At 40.8% G+C, this 20946-nt stretch overlaps 1 long non-coding RNA gene across 1 annotated transcript; it reads right to left on the bottom strand.

Annotated features, from left to right (window-relative positions):
* Positions 1-374: 374 nt before the first annotated feature.
* Positions 375-19024, bottom strand: LOC116562515. The gene is made up of 2 exons (XR_004273985.1): positions 18991-19024; positions 375-706 (listed from the first exon to the last, which is right to left on the bottom strand). It is a non-coding gene; the product is annotated as an uncharacterized LOC116562515 (long non-coding RNA).
* Positions 19025-20946: the final 1922 nt, after the last annotated feature.

Raw genomic sequence — 20946 nt, 5'->3', positions numbered from 1 at the left:
TCAACCTCCCAAGTAGCTGGGATTACAGGCACACACCACCACACCTGGCTAATTTCTGTATTTTTAGTAGAGACAGGGTTTCACCATGTTGGCAGGTTGGTCTTGAACTCCTGACCTCAGGTGATCCGCCCACCTTGGCCTCCCAAAGTGCTGAGATTACAGGCATGAGCCACCTGTAGTTCTATCTACATATTTTGAGTGATAGAATTAAATATTCTCTGAATATTAATTCTATTGTATATCTTTATTTCTTTTTGAAAATATAAAGGAATCTAAACTTAGTTACTTAAACTATAATTTAAATTATTCATTGTTCCCTCGTAATAAAGTAACCTAAAATTCAGCTTAATTAAAAAACACAACAAAAAAGCAGATTCATCTTTATAGTAGTTTGTATTTTCAACTGTATGAAGTAAGAGGAGAAAAGTATTTGTACATCAAAACAGACCAAACTGACAAGTTCAAGAGAAGAGACATTGTCAGTATCAAATCTTAAAGACAGTCTGATTATTATATCTATCTTTTTAAAAAAAAAAAAAACTCTTTATGAAAAGCACTATATCTGTTTTAATAACTGCACAAATACCACACAAGCTAAGTGGATTTTTATACTTTACTGTGCAAGAATTTGAGAGGTAAAATAGCCCTGATAGCAAAAAATTATCATTCTTAATTTCTTGTCCCTTTCAATTTATAATATATGTGGCTAATTTCTGTATTTTTCATAGAGATAGGCTTTCACCATGTTAGCCAGGCTGGTCTCAAACTTCTGACCTCAGGTGATCCACCCACCTCAGCCTCCCAAAATGCTAGGATTACTGAGGAGTGAGCCACTGTGTCTGGCCAGATTTTTTTATGTCCCAAACACCTTAATTATTATTTGATGGTTATGTGCCCTACCTCTGCTGCTGCCACCAGGGCAAGTCAAAGTTCCTTATCTATTGGGTACTTGGAGTTTCATCCTGTATCTCCCCACGATGACCACAAATACATTATTTTTTAACATTTCGAAGCCATTTTAGATAATTATATCAAAAAGCACCTTGATTAAAGAAATGAACTTTAAGAGTCTCAGTTTCCCTTTGCAATTCAGTAAGGATGCAAAGCTCCAAATCAATGGCTTGTGTTTCTTTCTGTTACAGTTCTGAGAATATAAGCTGTACACAGGCCAATGAATAAGTAAAAATAAAGTCAAAGACTTGCTAGTTGCTTATTCATTATTATAACTGCTGTACTCAGCAATATTAACTTCCAACTCATGAAGAATGTTCCTATGAAAAATTTACTCCAAATATTAAAGGCAGGGCAAGTTACAATTCTGTTAAGCCTACTACTAATTTGTTTACCTACGTAGTAACATCAATTTAACTGGAAAAGACTCCTTAACATATGGAAAGCTAACATAATATGAAACCAAGTGAAGCAACTTTAAAGATTAGAAATGATTTGAATTTAAGTATAAATACTAATCCTTGAACAGCCTTAAAATTAGTTTTACATAAGGCTGCAACACAATTTTTGAAAACAAAGAAACACTTAAAATCACATGGTAAGGATTTGTTTAAACTACAGGGTTTTTCCCCCTTTAGATGTATTTATCATTCATTGTCTTATGAAAAAGAAACACTTGATTTTTGACTGATGAATCCATTGGGATGCAGATTGATTCTGTCAAGTTGAAAGAGAAAGATACTTACAAGTCAGTTTAGCAATTATATATTAAAATGCCTGTTTTATTAATTTACCCAACACTGCAGTGATTTTGATATGAAATAGCTACATGAAAACTCTTCAAAGACAAAGTATGGTAACTGTAATTGTTAAATAATACTAGTATTTGCAAAACAATGAGAATGTTCAGCATTTTAAACATTTTATTAGTTTCAATTAAAAAGATTTTTTTCCTCTAAAATAACAGAACTTTAAATAACAGAAAACTTCTAAAAGTGTGATTACAAAATGTTACTTATATAAAATGGCCAGTTCTAAGATTCAGCAACTCAAAAATATAATTAAATTAAAATAAATAAGTAAAAACTGTTTTATTGTTTTTGTTTGTTTTTCAGACAGAGTATCGCTTTGTTGCCCAAACTGGAGTGCAGTCGCATGATCTTGGCTCACTGCAACCTCTGCCTCCCAGGTTCCAGGGATTCTCCTGCCTCAACCTCCTGAGTAGCTGGGATTACAGGCGCGTGGTGAATTTTTGTATATTTTAGAGAGACAGGATTTCGCTATGTTGGCCAGGCTGGTCTCGAACTCCTGACCCCAACTGATCTGCCCAGCCTCAGCCACCCAAAGTGCTGAGATTATAGGTGTGAGCCACCGGGCCCAGCCTAAAAAGCATTTAAAGAAATAGAATATATTAGCAGGCTTGGTGGGGTGGTATGCGCCTATAGTCTCAACTACTTGGGAACATGAGGTAGGAAGACTGCTTGAGTCCAGGAATTTGAGGCTGCAGTAAGTTATGCTGGCACTACTCTACTCCAGCCTGTATAACAGAACAAGGCCTGTCTTTAAAAAAAAAAAAAAAAAATTAAAAGTTACTTCTATTCCGGGAGGCTGAGGCAGAAGAATTGCTTGAACCCGGGAGGCGGAGGTTGCAGTGGGAGGCTGAGGCAGGAGAATTGCTTGAACCCGGGAAGCAGAGGTTGCAGTGAGCCGAGATTGAGCCACTGCACTCCAGCCTGGCACCTGGTGACAGAGCGAGACTCTGTCTCAAAAAAAAAAAAAAAAAGTTACTTCAACTCCACCATAATTTTTAACACTGAAAGACTTGAAGGTCTTCATGTCCAAAACAATAAACATTACATTGAATTAGGGATAAACATTTCCAATTTTCCTTAACGTTTGTCTTAGCTTATCATAAAAAGCCCTGCAAGTGATTCAAACTGTTGGACCTAAATAAATGTGATAAGGTTTTAGTAAGGAACAGATAAATAATCATCTTGACCACCAAATCAATTTTAACCACACACTAAATTTATTGAAATAGCCTAATAATTTTCATGACTAGAAACTTCTATATGTATCAAAAAATGATTTTATTTCAGTTCCTAGAGGAACCAGTACTTAAACAGAATTGCTTAATATTTAACTGACAGCTCAATCTGAGTCCTGTCTCAAATATTTTTGGCACTTGAAATTTAATATAATAAAAACATGAAGAATGAAAACTCTGGACTTACCACCTCAGATTCTGAGCCTATTAAAACATAAAAAGAAAGTGTTTTCAGGTAACAGTACATTTATAGGCAAAGTTATTTATATGATTTCTTTTTTTTTTTTTTTTTTTTTTTTGAGACAGAGTCTCCCTCTGTTGCCCAGGCTGGAGTGCAGTGACATGATCTCAGCTCACTGCAACCTCTACCTCCTTGGTTCAAGTGATTCTCCTGCCTCAGCCTCCTGAGTAGCTGGGATTACCGGCATGCGTCACAATGCCCAGCTAATTTTGTATTTTTAGTAGTGACGGGGTTTCACCAAGTTGGCCAGGCTGGTCTCGAACTCCTGACTTCAGGTGATCCTCCTGCCTCAGCCTCCCAAAGTGCTGGGATGACAGGCATGAGCCACTGCGCCCAGCCTTATTTATCTGATTTCTATTGCACAAACATACTGATTAAGCAAGCCAATTCTCCATACCTTTCAACTAAAGAAAAGTGGCTTTATTTTGCCTCCTGAATTGAATTTATTTGAGACTCCTTTGTAATTTCTTTCTTTTTTGAGACAGAGTCCTGTTCTGTGGCCAGGCTGGAGTGCAGTGACATAATCTCAGCTCACTACAACCTCTACCTCCCAGGTTCAAGCGATTCTCCTGCCTCAGCCTCCTGAGTAAGTGGGACTACAGGCATGTGCCACCACACCCAGCTAATTTTTGTATTTTTTTAGTAGGTACGGGGTTTCACCATATTGTCCAGGATGTTCTTGATCTCCTGACCTTGTGATCTGCCCGACTTGACCTCTCAAAGTGCTGGGATTAAAGATGGGTTTTCGTCAGTTATTTACAGATCCTAATGAATACACACAGAATACAAATCAGTTTTAGATTTCTAAGTTTTTGAGTTGCTAGAAACACCAAATGGTTTTAAATTAGGAAAAGCTAATCCAAGACAGAATTCAAATAAATATTACTCTTGTACCTTCCTTTTGGCTTAACATTTAGCTTACTTCTTAAAGCTCTTCAGGCAATGAATAAAGCTGTGTCACAAAATTCATCTCTTTTTCTCATTAGCATCATCTATGTAATGTGATTGGGTGCAGTGGCTCATGCCTATAATCCTAGTACTTTGGGAGGCTGAGGTGAGAGGATCACCTATGGTCAGGAGTGTGAGACCAGCCTGGCCAATATGGTGAATCCCCATCTCTGCTAAAAATACAAATTTAGCCAGGCATGGTGGCACGTGCCTATAGTCCCAGCTACCAGGAGGCTGAGGCAGGAGAATTGCTTGAACCTGGGAGGCGGAAGCTGCAGTGAGCTGAGATTGCGCCACTGCACTCCAGCCTAGGCAAAATTCTGTCTAAAAAAAAAAAAAAAAAAAAAAAAAAAAAAAATTCAGTTTTTCCCTCTCCAGATTCTTTATCATAATAATTTTTTAAAGTGACACAATACAGAAATACAGTATTTCTTAATATAGACTAATAGGGTCTTGCTATGTTGTCCAGGCTGAACTCAAACTCCTGACCTCATGTGATCCTCCTGCTTTGGCCTCCCAAAGTGCTGGGATTACATGTGTGAGCCACCATGCCTGCCCACATTTTTTTTAATAAAAAAATACAAAAAAGAGCATTTCATTTTAATACTCTGTCAAATAGTAAATATGATACTATTCTCTTTCTTTTTTTTTTTTTTTTTGGGGGAGACGGAGTTTTGCTCTTGTTACCCAGGCTGGAGTGCAATGGCGCGATCTCTGCTCACCGCAACCTCCGCCTCCTGGGTTCAAGCAATTCTCCTGCCTCAGCCTCCTGAGTAGCTGGGACTACAGGCACGCGCCACCATGCCCAGCTAATTTTTTGTATTTTTAGTAGAGACGGGGTTTCACCATGTTGACCAGGATGGTCTCGATCTCTTGACCTCGTGATCCACCCGCCTCGGCCTCCCAAAGTGCTGGGATTACAGGCTTGAGCCACCGCGCCCGGCCTGATACTATTCTTTATCATCCTACCCAATAAGTATGAATGAAATCTATATACTGAAGGAAAAAGAGACATCCATAAAATTTAAATAGGTAATATACATGGGTGAATGTAGTAGGAATTGGTGCCATTAAATAAAGGAAAAAGAGACATCCATAAAATTTAAATAGGTGTTGCTCAACATGTATGTCACACTTTGAGCTACTTTTCCTTACATGAAAGGCCAATTAAAAAATCCTCAAAGACAACCTTTATTTCATTAATTTATCATGAGTAAAATGTATAAGTAACTTATTAAAAAGGGACAATATACTTTGTAAGAAAAATTAGCACAGTAATTTCCAAGAATAATGTGGCAAGCAATGAGCTCTTTGACAATAATATTGTACATCATCTGGTTTCTGTTCCAAAGTCTTAGTCAGCTCCTATAAAAACAAACATGTTGAGTGTCAGTAAAAGTTTTTAAAAAGCCATCAAATTCTAATTAAAACATAATTTTTAAACAAATAACTTATTATTAGAAACTATTTGGAGGAAAGATAACAGGGATGTAATCTTGGAGTTTTTCCTAAGAGGATCTTCCCTTCCCCTGTCCCTCCTCCCAAAAGTAGAAAATCTAATGTAGTATCTCTGTATTGTAAAGCATTTAGCTCCTGGACTACAGAACTCAATAAATGGCAATTATTATCACCTCACATATTCTGAAGAGTTTAACTGATATACATTGACCATTACAGACTTTTTCCTTCTAATTTGGAGAAGATTCAAATACCATATAGATTTGAGATTCCAGAAAATGTGAAGCTGTCCAATAAAAAAAGACTAAAATCTAGAGCTCAGGCAGGTTAAGACAATCAATATATACACCATCAAGCTTACCTGGCCCTTCTATCCTCTATCAATAGCACACAATGCTAATAAAATACAATTAAACATTCCGTTCCAAGCCCAAATACAATCTAATAGATAGCTATATCAACTGATCAAGAGTTAACATTAGAGAGATTAAAACTTTTTCACCCTGTACGGTCATAACCTATAGGTGTGGTAGCTGGAAAAATAATGATGTAAGAGATTACACAATTAGGGAAATCAAGGCCAAGTCCAGGAACACTTTTATTTTCTGCCAACTGCCTACAAACTCTAGGGATTTGGTAGTGTTCTTAAATGGGACAATTATTTCAATAGCCACATGTGTCACTGACTTTGCTTTAACCTAATAGCATAATTCTGACAAAGCAATGAATACAGATGCCCCCTCAACTCACATGGGGTTACTTCAATCAACAGAAAGAAAGTGTGGCTCAAACTAAGGGAGCAAAGAAGCTGTAAGATGCGACTTCAAGGGCCTCACTGTGTACATTGCAGGCTGCTATAAGGAATTTGGACCTAAGGTGTAATGGAAAGCCATGGAAAGTTCATTGTTAGTAGGAGAGAAAGATGGTCCAATTTACTTTTTTAAAATGTCATTCTGGTTGCTGCATGGTGAATGCATTACAAGAAATCAGGACTGGAAATGGAGACTTCTTAGGAAACTACTACATTAAGTCTAGGCTAGAAAAGGATGTTAGCCACAGAGGTGAAGAAGAGAAATACAATGAGCTGGAATATATTAGAACCAGCAAGACTTGCTAATGGGTTGAACATGTGGGATAAGAGAAACTGAAGATCACTCCAGGATTTTGGGCTTACTTAGATATATACCTGGCATCTACTAAGCACTCAATCAAAAGTATTGATTTCTCTCCTTGCAGACTTTTTTCAGCCTTTTCCATATCTCTACTTCGACTGCATCACCTTTGCCACAAAATAGAAAAATATATGCCTCTCTAGTCTTAATCTTAAAGCCACTAGTAATACCTTATCAAATCCAACTGATCCTATCTGACTTGATCTCTCTGTGGCCCCTGACAATAATAACCAGGCCTTTCAGCCATTCTGTTGCCTCTTAAAAACTGGCCTGGTATTTTCCTGGCCTGGTGCAGTGGCTCATGCCTGTAATCCCAGCACTTCGGGAGGCCGAGGCAGGTGGATCACCTGAGACCAGGAGTTTGAGACTAGCCTGGCCAACATAGTGAAACTCTGTCTCTACTAAAAATACAAAAATTAGCAGGGCATGGTAGTGCATGCCTGTAATCCCAGCTACTCGGGAGGCTGAGGCAGGAGAATCACTTGAACCTCGGAGGTGGAGGTTGCAGTGAGCTGAGATCATGCCAATGCATTCCAGCCTGGGCCACAAGAACAAAACTCCATCTCAAAAAATAATAATAATGTTTTCCATGAGCTCAGTACTTAGACTTCCTCCCCTTTTAGAAACATTCTTTGACTCTAAGTGGTGTCAGGGGCTTCACATACATCTTTTTTGCTTGTTTTTTTTTTAAGACAAAATTTCCCTTTTGTTACCCATGCTGGAGTGCAATGGCACCATCTTGGCTCACCACAACCTCCACCTCCCAGGTTGAAGCGATTCTCCTGCCTCAGCCTCCTGAATAGCTGGGATTACAGACATGCGCCACCACATCCAGCTAATTTTTTGTATTTAGTAGAGATGGAATTTCACTATGTTGGTCAGGCTGGTCTCGAACTCCTGACCTCAGATGATCCACCAGCCTCAGTCTCCCAAAGTGCTGGGATTACAGGTGTGCAGCACTGTACCCAGCCCACACACATCTTGAATCATGCTAATGACTCAAGTCTATCTCGGGTGCCTAGACAGTGCTTCTGAGCAATATCAGCATAGTTTTCTCCAGACTTCACCCGAAATGTCCCAGAGGCAATTCATGTACAAATATTCAAAATCTAACACTACTTCCTCTCTTCAAATCTATTCCCCCATGCTGAACACAATATGCAAAGTGCTATCATCCTAAGTGCTATATAAGTGAATGTCACCAATTCCTACTACATTCCCCCAGCCAGAAACTCGGGAGTCATCCCTCATATTCCAATCATCACCAAGTCCAGTGCATTTTACATGAAACAACTCCCCTCCATGCCCTCAATCACTGCCCTACATGAAGATATTCATCTTTGACCTGTTCTGTACCATAGTCTTCCTGCTATCCACTATCTCTTGTGCCTTATCCAATTCATTATCTACTCTGCTTTTAAAGTAGGTTTTGTAATTCAGAAAATTTAATTTCCTTCCTCCAAATTCTTCACAGATCTCCATGATCACATGATAATACCGAAAACAATCTGCTGAGATTTAATGCCTCTGATGGCCTGGCCTCTCTCCACTTGTTTAGCCTTTATCTCCTAGCACTTTCCTCCTCACATTTTATGTTCTAATACTACTGAACAACTTGTATTATTCCCAAAGAGAACAGTTATGTAGTTTTTACCATGTGCCCGGCACTGTACTAAGCATGTAATACAGGGTACCTCACTTATCTTCATAATAACCCTTTCAAGTAGGTCGTATTTGTTCCCATTGGACAGATGAGAAATCTGCTCTGGAGTGATAACAGGAAGCTTACTGAAGCTACACAGTTATCATGAAACCAGATTTTTGACCCAAGAGTCTCTGACTCCAGAGCCTGGGCTCTTAACCACCATGCATACTGGGCCTTGAACGATTCTCAAAATTCACACATTTTCTCTCCATACTGAATTGCAACCTCCTCTGTAAAGCGTTTAACTCCCTCAGTCAGATTCTATTCTGCTACGCTCTTTTATATACAACTCCATTACAGTAATTACCTTATATTTTAACCATCTGTTGACTTGTCTTTCCAGTAGACTGAAAACTCACTCATTGCAGTTTTCTCATCTTTAGATTCCTGATTTCCAGTACAACAATCACTACTAATGTCCATTCTTTGTCGTTGAACGAAAAATGTGAAACAGCATATGTGATAAGAATACTTTCCCTTTATTCCTAAGTGGATGACTCTATATAAAATTTGTACACTTTAACTCACATAATACCAAGTGACCTAAATCCCAAATGGCTGTTAAAGTAGCCCTTGGGAAAATCCAGGAGAAATACACTCATATTCACCATCAAGGTTTTGGCCTCACTTATCATTACCAATTTAAAAATTTACATTGACCTGTTCATCTTTGTGAGGTCATCTCACAGTTTAAAAAGAACATTTCTTCTTAACACAGCTGATTGTTATCATGATCATCCTTCCCACACCCAAGGTTTCTGATTCTGGGTCTGTGGTGGGTCCTGAGAATTTTCTAGGGGCAGGCATGGTGGCTTGCACTTGTAATCCCAGCACTTTGTGAGGCTGAGGTGAGTGGATCATTTGAGGCCAGGAGTTTGCAACCAGCCTGACCAACATGGCGAAACCCTATCTCTACCAAAAATATAAAAATCAGCTGGGTGTGGTGGCACATGCCTGCAATCCCAGCTAATTGGGAGGCTGAGGCAGGAGAATCACTTGAACCTGGGAGGCAGACATTGGAGTGAGCTATGATTGTGCTACTGCACTCCAGCCTGGGTGACAGAGTGAGACTCAGTCTCAAATAAAGAAATAAATACATAAGTATTTGCATTTCTAACATGTTGATGCTGCAGCTCATCTGGAGACCACACCATTGAGGACCACTGTTCTGTAGCACTAGACTAAAATTTGGAAAACCTGTGTCCTGAGGCCCCCCTTCTGCCTGTAACTGGTGTGTCTCTATGACCAATCATTTGGATTTACTTGGGTCTCAGTTTTCTTTTTAAGAAACAGGGTCTCTTTTTGTTGCCTAGGCTGGTCTTGAACTGCTGGTCTCAAACTCTTGGTCTCAAGTGATCCTCCCACGTCAGCCTCCCAAAGTGGTAGGATTATAGGCGTGAGCCACCATACTCCGCCAGGTCTGCTTTCGTATGTACACTGTGAAAAGGAAGGGTAAGAAGTCCTGGACTACATGAGTCATAAGGACTTTTTTTTTTTTTTTTTTTTTTTTTGAGACGGAGTCTTGCTCTCTTACCAAGGCTGTAGTGCAATGGTGTGATCTCGGCTCACTGCAACCTCTGCCTCCTGGGTTCAAGTGATTCTACTGCTTCAGCCTCCCAAATAGCTGGGATTACAGGCACCTGCCTCCACACCCAGCTAATTTTGTGTATTTTTAATAGAGATAGGGTTTTACTATGTTGGCCAGGCTGGTCTCAAACTCCAGACCTCAGATGATCCACCCACCTTGGCCTCCCAAAGTGCTGGGATTACGGGCATTAGCCACCATGCCTGGTCCATAAGGACTTTTAATAAGAATTTGCACTTCTAATGAATTGCCAGGTGATGCTGATACTGCTGGTCCAAGAGCCATACATTAAAAACCAAGGTACTAGTGTTAACCACATGTCTATTCTGTGCAGTTCTACTCCTAGGTATATACAATCAAAAGAAAGAAATGCATGTGTTCACTAAAATACACACAAGAGCACTCACAGAAGCTTTATTTATGCTAGCTAATAACTAGAAATAAGCCAGATGTCCAGTTAGAATAAATTGCACTATATTTACATTTACACAACATATATTCATACAATTATACAATGGAATACTACACAGCAATGCAAAAGAACTACTCCCTCACACAATATGGATGTATACTCATGTAATGATTAAAGCAAAAATAGATTGCCTACACTGAACAAAGCACCTACTATATGATTCTGTTTATGAGTAAAGAACAAGCAAAATGAACTGATGGTGATGGAAAGCAAAACAGGAGTCAGTGGAACAGTACGAAGAATTATTGGCTGGAAAGGAGCATGAAGGAGCCTTATGAATGGAGATGCTCTATATCTTGATCTGGATGGTGTACACACACCTAAACCTTATCAAAGTGTAGACTTAAAATTTGTGTTATTTATATATATCATATACATCTCAATAAAAAAATTTAAGGCTGGACACGGTCATGCTTGTAATCCGAGCACTTTGGGAGGCGGAGGCAGCAGATCACCTGAGATCAGGTGACTTCAGCAGAGTCCACCAGCCAAGGAAAGGGAGATAAAATAAATAGCAAAGGGAAAGAAAAACACGCACCTCTGGGATGTTGCAGGTCCTGCTGCAGCCGTCGCCATCCCTCGTAGTCACTGTTGCTGCCGCCAGAGCTGCTACTATCCGGCTTACCAGCTCCGCTACCGCCCAAGGGGGAAAATCCTGCAGAAACACCAACCGACTTTCCCTCTTAAGTAGCCAACGAGCTGCCACGTAGCGTGCCGCCAGCGGGATGGGAGGGACACGCGGGCGCGGGGCCGGCTGGGACAGTGGAGGACCGACTCCTCCCGGCCCGCACCCCGGCCCGGGACCTGCGCTCCCAGTCCCCGCCCCTCGCAGCCATGGTGACGGAGGCCTGGGCCTACGCTTTCTCCCTCTCTTCCACCGCGCCCACGCCCGCGGGCGCTCCCACAGAGTCTCCAGGAGCAGTAGCTCAGAAGCACTTTTATAACACGCTGTTATCCGTCAGGAACGAGCAGCGGTTAGGGGCGTTTGCATGTCCGTTAGTAACACCAGCTACTTCGAGCTCCGTTTTCCCTAGGTTTTATCATGGCTGCCACAGGTAGCCAAGCCCTTTCGCCTCCGTGATGTCACTGGCGGCTGCGTGGTCTTTTCAGGGAAAAGAGGCCTGGGTGGCGCCTGGATTCCCGCCATCGTTGCGCTGGGAATCAAAAAGGGCTGGCTCGCTGGAAGTGGTCCTGAGCCAACAGCGGCTAAAAGCCTTCTAGTTCCTGGGGAGACGCGCCGGCGCCCACACAATGTTCGTTCCCTTCCTCATAATTCCACAGCCCAGGCTTGCTTTTTAGTGGGCATCCCAGACTAAGAAGGAAAACCTTTTCTATCAAAAGGCAGTGAGGGGAGGAAGGTGGCCTGAAGTGATCTCAGCGTCGCTTTGTTTCCCACCCCAGTCCGTCAGGCCTGCCCTCTGCACCTTTGACCCAAGCAGATGGGGAAAGCTGCCAGCACCAGGGATGGGGGCAGATTGGGGAGCGGGAGGGAGTGGTCTTTATCTAACTTTATGCCACTACCAAACTGTATTAATTAATGTAGCTTTATAATAAGTATAGAAGTCCTGTGGCTTTATTCTCCCAAGATTGCTTTGGCTTATTCTAAGGCCGTTGTGTTTCTAGGTGAATTTTGGAATTAGCTTGTCAGTTAAAAAAAAAAAAAAAAAACTGCTGGGATTTGTACTGGGCTTGCGTTGGATCTATAGATCTGTTTGGGGAAAACTAGCATATTAACGATATTAAGTCTCCTTAATCCATGAATATCATTATTTCCCACTATTTATTTAAGTGGCCTCTAATTTCTCCTGGCAATGTTTTGTAGATTGTACACATATTTATATTTTAATGCAGCTGTGCTTGGATAGATCGCAGTATAGAGATCATACATATCTTTCATTAGATTTGTTCTTGAGTAGTGTTTTGAATGCAATGTTGAATAGCATTTTTTTATATTCTCGTTTGTTGTAAGGATATAGAACGCTATTGATTTTTACATATTGATGTTATATTCAAGCATCTTGCCAAATCCCCTTATCATTTGTAATACTCTGTGGATTCTTTTGGAATTTATGTGATCACAATCTTGCAATCTGTGAATAAAGATGTTCTAACTTCTCTGTAATCTTTATACCTTTTAGTTTTGTTGCTGGCTAGTGTGTCCACTATTGAATAAAAATAGTGATAATGGATTTCCTTATCTTGGTTGTAACATCAAGAGAAAAGCATTCAATATTAAGTGCTTTTTTCTGCCTTTATTGAAATGTTCTTTTTTTTTTTTTTGGATATGGAGTTCGCTCTTGTTGCCCAGGCTGGAGTGAAATGGCACAAACTTGGCTCACCGCAACCTCTGCCTCCCAGGTTCAAGCAATTCTCCTGCCTCAGCCTCTGGAGTAGCTGAGATTACAGGCATGAGTCACTATGTCCAGCTAATTCTGTATTTTTAGTACAGATGGGGTTTCTCCATGTTGGTCAGGCTGGTCTCGAACTACCAACCTCAGGTGATCCGCCTGCCTCGGCCTCCCAAAGTTCTGGGATTACAGGCGTGAGCCACCTCACCTGGCCTCATATGTATTTTTTTTTAATAATAATATGTTACTGTGAATTACATGGGTTAATTTTCAAATGTTATCTAAAGGGCCAATTGTCCTTCTCGATCCCCATTGATCCCAGTTGGGATGGCACTACAAGAGAGGCAGAGCCAGTGAAGGAAACATAAGGTTTATTCAGGACCTACATACAGGGGTGGTCGAGTGGTGGTGGGCTGGCCTGGAGAACTGCTACCATTTGTAAAAAGTATGTAGTCTATATAGCATTTTCACTCCAAAACCCTGTATCACTTAGCACCTTCCTTCTAGCAACCTTCCTTTAATCCAAAACAAAGGGCCTTGATCCCCTGTACAGCCTGTGTTCCAAGGGTTGGGGCAGGGGTGTGGATGTCCTTCGTAGATAAGGAGTGAATTTCAGTGTTGGCTACTCCTAGATTCCTTAGCCTGGGATTCCAAACTTACTTAGAATAGGGTTATTCTCGGGTATGCTCCAGTTTGTCTTCACTGCACTGTATGTCAATCATACACCAAGGTTTGTATATCAGTCTCTGCCATGCACCAATATACATATAAATATGGATACCCTTTTGGGAGGCAGAGGCGGGCAGATCACGAGGTCAAGAGATCGAGACCATCCTGGCCAACATGGTGAAACCCCATCTCTACTAAAGATACAAAAAAAAATTAGCAGGGCGTGGTGGCGCACGCCTATAGTCCCAGCTACTGGGGAGGCTGAGGCAGGAGAATTGCTTGAACCTGGGAGGCAGAGGTTGCAGTGAGCGGAGATCGCACCACCGTACTCCAGCCTGGAGCCTGGCGACAGAGCAAGACTCTGTCTCAAAAATAAATAAATAAATAAATAAATATGGATACCCTATGAAAGGGCGAATTTCAAGATTGACCTATAGGCCCAACATGAAAAGAAGTTCTATATTAATAGCCATATCATGGCCGGGTGCAGTGGCTCAAGGCTGTAATCCCAGCACTTTGAGAGGTCGAAGTGGGCGGATCCCTTGAGGCCAGGAGTTGGAGACCAGCCTGGCCTCAAGGGATCTCCAAAACCCCATATCTACTAAAAATACAAAAATTAACCGGGCATGGTGGTGCGCACCTGTAATCCCAGCTACTAGGGAGGCTGAGGCACAAGAATCACGGGAACCTGGGAGGCACAGGTTGCAGTGAGCAAGATGGCACCACTGCACTCCAGCCTGGGCAACAGAGGCAGACTCTGTCTCAAAAAAAAATAGCTGTGGCTGAGCGCGGTGGCTCACACCTGTAATCCCAGCACTTTGAGTGGCCGAGGTGGGTGGATCACGAGGTCAAGAGTTCGAGACCAGACTGACCAACATGGTGAAACCCTGTCTCTACTAAAAATACAAAAATTAGCTGGACGTGATGGTGGGCGCCTGTAATCCCAGCTACTCAGGAAGCTGAGGCAGGAGAATTGCTTGAACACAAGAGGCAGAGGTTACAGTGAGTTGAGATCACACCACTGTACTCCAGCCTGGACAACAGAGCAAGACCCCATCTCAAAAAAAAAAAAAAAATCTGTATCATGGACATTGAAATTACAACGAGATACCAAAACTATCACCAGAATGGCTTAAATTAAAAGGACTTCCAATACCAAGCATTGACAAGGATATGGAGCAACTGTGTTTCATATATTGTTGGTGAGAGTTTAAATTGGTTAATCATTTTGGAAAACTGTGTGACACTGTATTAGTCTGTTCTTGCATTGCTATAAAGAAATAACTGAGACTAAGTAATTTGTAAAGAAAAAAATGTTTAATTGGCTCATAGTTCTGCAGGCTGTGCAAGAAGCATAGCAGCTTCTGCTTGTGAGGAGGCCTCAGGAAGCTTCCAGTCATAGTAGAAGGCAAAGGTAGAGCAGGCATCTTACATGGCAGGAGCAGGAGCAAGTGGGGTGGAGGGAGGTGTCACACACTTTTAAACAACCAGACCTCCCAAGAACTCACTCACTGTTGAGAGGACAGTACCAACGGGGATGGTACTTAATCATTCGTGAGAAACCCACCCCTATGATCCAGTTACCTCCCATCAGGCCCAACCTCCAACATTGGGGATTACAATTTGACACGAGATTTGGGTGAGGACACACACCCAAAATATATCAGACACTATCTACTAAAGCTAGTTACACATATACCATATTACCCAATAATTCTACCACTGGGCATATACCCGAGTATTTATGATCATGTACAAGAATATTCATTGCAGCGTTATCCACAGGAGCAAAAACTGGAAATATTCTAAATGTCCTTAAGTTGGAGACAAAATATTACATAGCAATGAATAAGAATGAACCACCCCCACACACAACAATATGGTTGAACCTTATATACATAAGTTGAAGAAGCCAGACAGAATATAACATGATTAATTCCATTTATATGAAGATAAAAAACTATAGTGGGAGGTATCATAAGGGAATCTCCTGGTTGTCGGGGATGGTGGGGAGCAGGGGCATGAAGAAACCTTCTTGGATACACAAAATGTTACATATCTTGATCTGACTGGTAATCACAGCAGTATATTCAGATATAAATTTTTTTCAACTTATATACAAGATTTGTGCAGTCTGGGTGCAGTGGCTCATGCCTGTAATCTCAGCACTTCGGGAGCCAAGGTGGAAAAACTGCTTGAGCCCACGAGTTTAAGACCAGCCTGGGCAAGATGGAGAGACCTTGTCTCTACAATAAATATATAAATACATACATACATACATAACATTAGCCAAGCATAGTGGCGTTTGCCTCAGCTATTTGGGAGGCTGAGGCAGGAGGATCACTTGAGCCCATGAAGTTGAGGCTATGATGGTGCCACTGCACTTCAGCCTGGGCAACAGTGAGAGGCTCTTTCTCTTTAAAAAAATAACAGCAACAACAACAACAAATTGTTTACTTTACTGATTTTGCAGACTACATTGGGGAGAAGTAATATATTTCCCTGGTATTGCCTTTTCCTCTCCATGAACACAATTGCCTGCTTCATTCATTCAGTTTTTTATATCTGTCTTTTAGTAAACTTTTATAATTTTTCCCATAAATTCTTGGCATCAGTTTATTGAAATCTTGGGAGGAAGGAGAGACAAATGCTTAAGAAGTCATTGATAAAATATGTTTTCAGATGCAAATGACACAACTAAATATGCCAATGTACTTTGCTTTGGTCATTTAAAGAAGGTGAAGAGTAACCATGCTGGATTAGGGGGCATTTCTTGAAGGATAATTGGTCTTCAACTTGAAGAGTGAAAATATTTAGTCACTTATACTGTATTACCTAACATCTTCCTATGAAAGGGATCATTTTCATTCATTTGAAAGAGAAAACCTTCCCAATCTAATGTTGAAGCCATCCTTAAGTAAGTGTATTAAACTTGATAATTTCCTTTCAAACTGAATCTAATAAGAATATATTATTTGTATCTTTTTCACAATAAAGCTTTCCCAAAGAGAGGTTTATATATATACATAAACCGTATATATATGGATCTGTGCACTTTACAGAGTGATATGTCAATAAAATAGAAAAAAGATTTAAAACAAAAACACTAATAATCAAAATTTTAAATGCAAAAAGCCATGACATTTACAGTAACATCAAAAATATTAAAGACTGAAAAATAAATCTGACAAAAGATATGCAAGACATGTTCACTGAAAACTATAAAACATTGCTGAAAGAAATTAAAGAGACTAAAAGATGGAGAGCTCTTACAAACTCATGAGTCAAGAGGACTCAATATTGTTGAAATCTCAGTTCTTCCAACATTGACCTGTAGACTCAACATGATTCCAATCAAAATCCCAAGTCAGGTATGGTCATGCCTGTAATCTCAGCTACTGGGAAGCTGAGGCAGAAGGCCAGGAATTCGCTTGAGGCCAGGAGTTCGAGACCAACCTAGGCAATATAACAAGACTCCATCTCTGAAATAAAATAAAACTAAAAATCCCAGAGGCTTTTCCCTTTTAGAAGTTGACAAACTGATTCTAAAATTCAAATGGGGGAAAAAAATTCAAATGGAAATGCAAAGGACTTAGAATAGCCAAATCAGCTTTGGAAAATAACAGAGTTGGAAAGATAACACTACCTGATTTCAAGACCTGTCAACCCTGTGGTATTGGCACAAAGATAGACTGATTAATGGAACAGAGAATCCATAATGGATCCCTACCATATGTGGACAAATGATTTTTAAAAAAGGTCCAAAGGTTATTCAGTGGAGAAAATATAGTTGAAAAGGATAGACTTTTCAACAAATTGGATACACATACAGTATGCCAAAAAGTAAGCTTCAATGCATATCTTGCACCATATGCAAAAATTAACTCAAAATGACTTATGGACTTACAACTATAAAACTTCTGGAAGAGGCTGGGTGGGGTGGCTCACACCTGCAATCTTAGCTCTTTGGGGGGCCGAGGCAGGCAGATCAACTGAGGTCAGGAGTTCAAGACCAGCCTGGCCAACATGGGGAAACCCCGTATCTACTAAAAACACAAAAAGAAGCTGGGCGTGGTGATGTGTGTCTGTAGTCCCAGCTACTCAGGAGGCTGAGACAGGATAATGTCTTGAATCTGGGAGGTGGAGGTTGCAGTGAGCTGAGATCACACCACTGCTCTCCAGCCTGGGCAACAGAGTGAGACTCTGTCTAAAAAAAAAAAAAAAAAAAAAAAAACTTCTAGAAGAAAGAAAATCTTTGTGACTTCAGGTTAGGCAAAGATTTCTTGGATACCACACAGAAAGCGTGATCCATAAAATAAGAAATTTATAAATTAGACTTCACCAAAATTTAAAAGATTCTGCATTATGAAAATAATTGTAATTGTGTATCTGATGAAGCACTTGTATCCAGAATATATAAAGATATCTCAAAACTCAGCAATTATAAGTCATTAGGGAACTAGAAATTAAAACCAAAACCATATAGCACTACACACCCATTTAAATGGCTAAAATGAGAAAGACTGACCATGATGGCAAGGATATAGAGCAACTGGAAGACTCATACACCAAGGAACATAAAAAGGCACAACTGTAAAATAACTTGGCCAGACCACTGCTACCCAATTAGCACCCAAGAAATATGAAATACCATGTTCGTGCAGTGTTTGCACAGGAATGACTGTTTATAGCAATTTCAATGGTTAAGAATTGAAAACTAGAGGCCAGACACTTTGGGAGGCCAAGGCAGGCAGATCACCTGAGGGTCAGGAGTTCGAGACCAGCCTGGCCAGCATGGCAAAACCATGTCTCTACTAAAAAAAAGTCACTGGTTATGGTGGTGGGCACCCATAATCCTAACTACTCAGGAGGCTGAGGCAGGTGAATCACTTGAACCTGGGAGGTAGAGGTTGCAGTGAGCAGAGCTTGCACCATTGCACTCCAGCCTGGGCGATGGAGACTCTTTCCCAAAAAAAAATAATAATAATAATAATAATAATGATACTTGAAAACTGGCAACAACCTAAATGTACATCAATAGGTGAATGGATAAACAGTACTGCAGCCATGCAATGGAATACTAGTCAGCAATAAGAGGAATGAAGTATTGCTACACACTACAACATGGATGAATCTCAAAATTATTATGCTAAGTGAAAGAAATCAGACAAGATAATACATATTGTATAATTTCATTTATATAAAATCCTGGAAAAATTTAAAAACATCTGTATGACAGACAACAGATCAGTGGTTTACAGCATGGGGGTCCAGAGATTGGAAAGCAAGGAGGAATTTCAAGTATAAAAGGCACAAGGAAACATTTTGGGGTACAAGGTATGTTCACCGTCTTGAATACAGTGATGACTTTATGACTGTAGACATATGTAAGACTTCAAAGTATGTACACTTTAAATATGTGTGGTTTGCTGGATGTCCATTAGCGCTCTATAAAGCTACTTTTTAAAAACTAGTTTAGAGCTATAGATAAGCATTGATGGTCATCAGCATATGGATGGTGGTAAGCAACATGAGAACACAAGCATGAAACCAGACAAGGAGGCTGGGCGCAGTGGCTCACACTTGTAATCAGCACCTTGCAAGGCTAAGACAGAAGCATTCCTTGAGACTAGGAGTTTGAGACCAGCCTGGGCAACATGGTAAAACCCTGTCTCTACAAGAAAAAAATTAGCTGGTGGTAGTGGTGGTACATGCCTGTAATCCTAGCTATTCCTGAGGCTGAGATGGGAGGATTGCTTGAACCCAGGAGGATGAGCCTGCAGTGAGCTGTTATTGTGCCCAACCTTGGCAGCAGAGTGAGACCCTGTCTTTAAAACAAAAAAAGGAGACTGGGTGTGTTGGCTCATGCGTGTAATCCCAGCACTTTGGGAGGCTGAGGCAGCTGGATCACCTGAGGCTCAGGAGTTTGAGACCATCCTGGCCAACATGGTGAAACCCCATCTCTACTAAAATTACAAAAGAATTAGCTGGGTATGGTGGCATGTGCCTGTATCCCCAGCTACTTGGGAGGCTGAGGCAGGAGAATGGCTTGAATCCAGGAGGCAGATATTGCAATCGCGCCACTGCACTCCAGCCTGGTGATAGAGCGAGACTCTTGTCTCAAAAAGAAATGAAGAAGAAAAAGGCAAGGTGAATATGTAGTTTTCTCATTAATAAATATCAAGTACCTACTGTGTATAGATATTATGCTAGGGACTGGCGATACTAAAATGGCTGCAATCTTGGTGCTTAATAATCTAGTGTTGGAGTCATGCATATCAACAGGCATTAATTATAATGTTATATATGTCCAAATGGGAGAGATTAAAGAGGAAGTAATGTCTCAGTTGAAGCCTGAAGAACATGCAGGAGTTAACCAGCATGAGATAAACTGTGCAAAGCAGAGCAGGCTGGAAAGCAGAGCTAACATAGTGATTTCGGAAGTAGAGCTTCAGGGCTGTTCATTTGGAAAAGCCCCTTCAAACCTTCTAATTTGTTATTAGAATTTTGAATGTATTTTCCCTAAATAAATCCCTTCCCCACTTCCACAACCCCACCAGCCTGTGTAAGTTTTGGTCCCACAAAAACTGGATTTGCCCTTAAGCAGGTCTTTCTTTTGGGCTACTTAGAATTTAGCCCCTTCTTATGTTTGGGGAATTCCTTGAGTCTTCCCACTGAAACAGTCTCTATGAAGGCTGAAAATGCCAAACAACTTAAGCTGAACTTGCTTTTTCATCTTCCCTTGGAGTAAAAGGCATGGGCACACCTAGGCTCTGCCAATCACGTACTTTAAAATTAGTAGCTAGTTAACAGCAACAAATCAAGGCAGGACCTTCGTGTATCTTCTCCACGTGCAGTAGCACATGTGTCAAGAACAAATTCCCAAAACAGCAGATAGTGTTACAGAGTGTGTCAGTGTTTGGCAACAGTGGCTACAATTTCCCCACCCAACCAGTTATGCAATAGAGTTCTGGGATTCATTCCTAGCTGTGTGGCTCAGATTGATGCTGATTTTCTAGTACTTTTTGGCCATTCTGGGAGCAGCACAATATTCTTCAAATACAATTTATCTTATGCTGAAAGGCAGAATCCATCTCTGTTGCTTATGACTAAGAATCCAAACTGATAAACAATTGAGTATTTAGAAGTGGAATGCCCACAGCAGACCCAGAATGGTGTGTAATGGGCCAGGTGGGAAAGGCAGGATGGAGGGCATTGAGACACAAGTGTTTCAGGCTGGGAAAATAGTGACTCTGAGACAGGACATCAAGCTCACACCATCAAGAAATGTACTCTAGGCCTGGTACGGTGGCTCAAGCCTGTAATCCCAACACTTTGGGAAACTGAGGT

Source organism: Sapajus apella, unplaced genomic scaffold, assembly GCF_009761245.1.
Source record: "Sapajus apella isolate SASKATOON/1434 unplaced genomic scaffold, GSC_monkey_1.0 scaffold32, whole genome shotgun sequence".
In the NCBI taxonomy this organism is placed as follows: Eukaryota; Metazoa; Chordata; class Mammalia; order Primates; family Cebidae; genus Sapajus; species Sapajus apella.
Note: the sequence above shows the minus strand (reverse complement) of the source record. Positions and strands in the feature narration are given on the sequence as shown.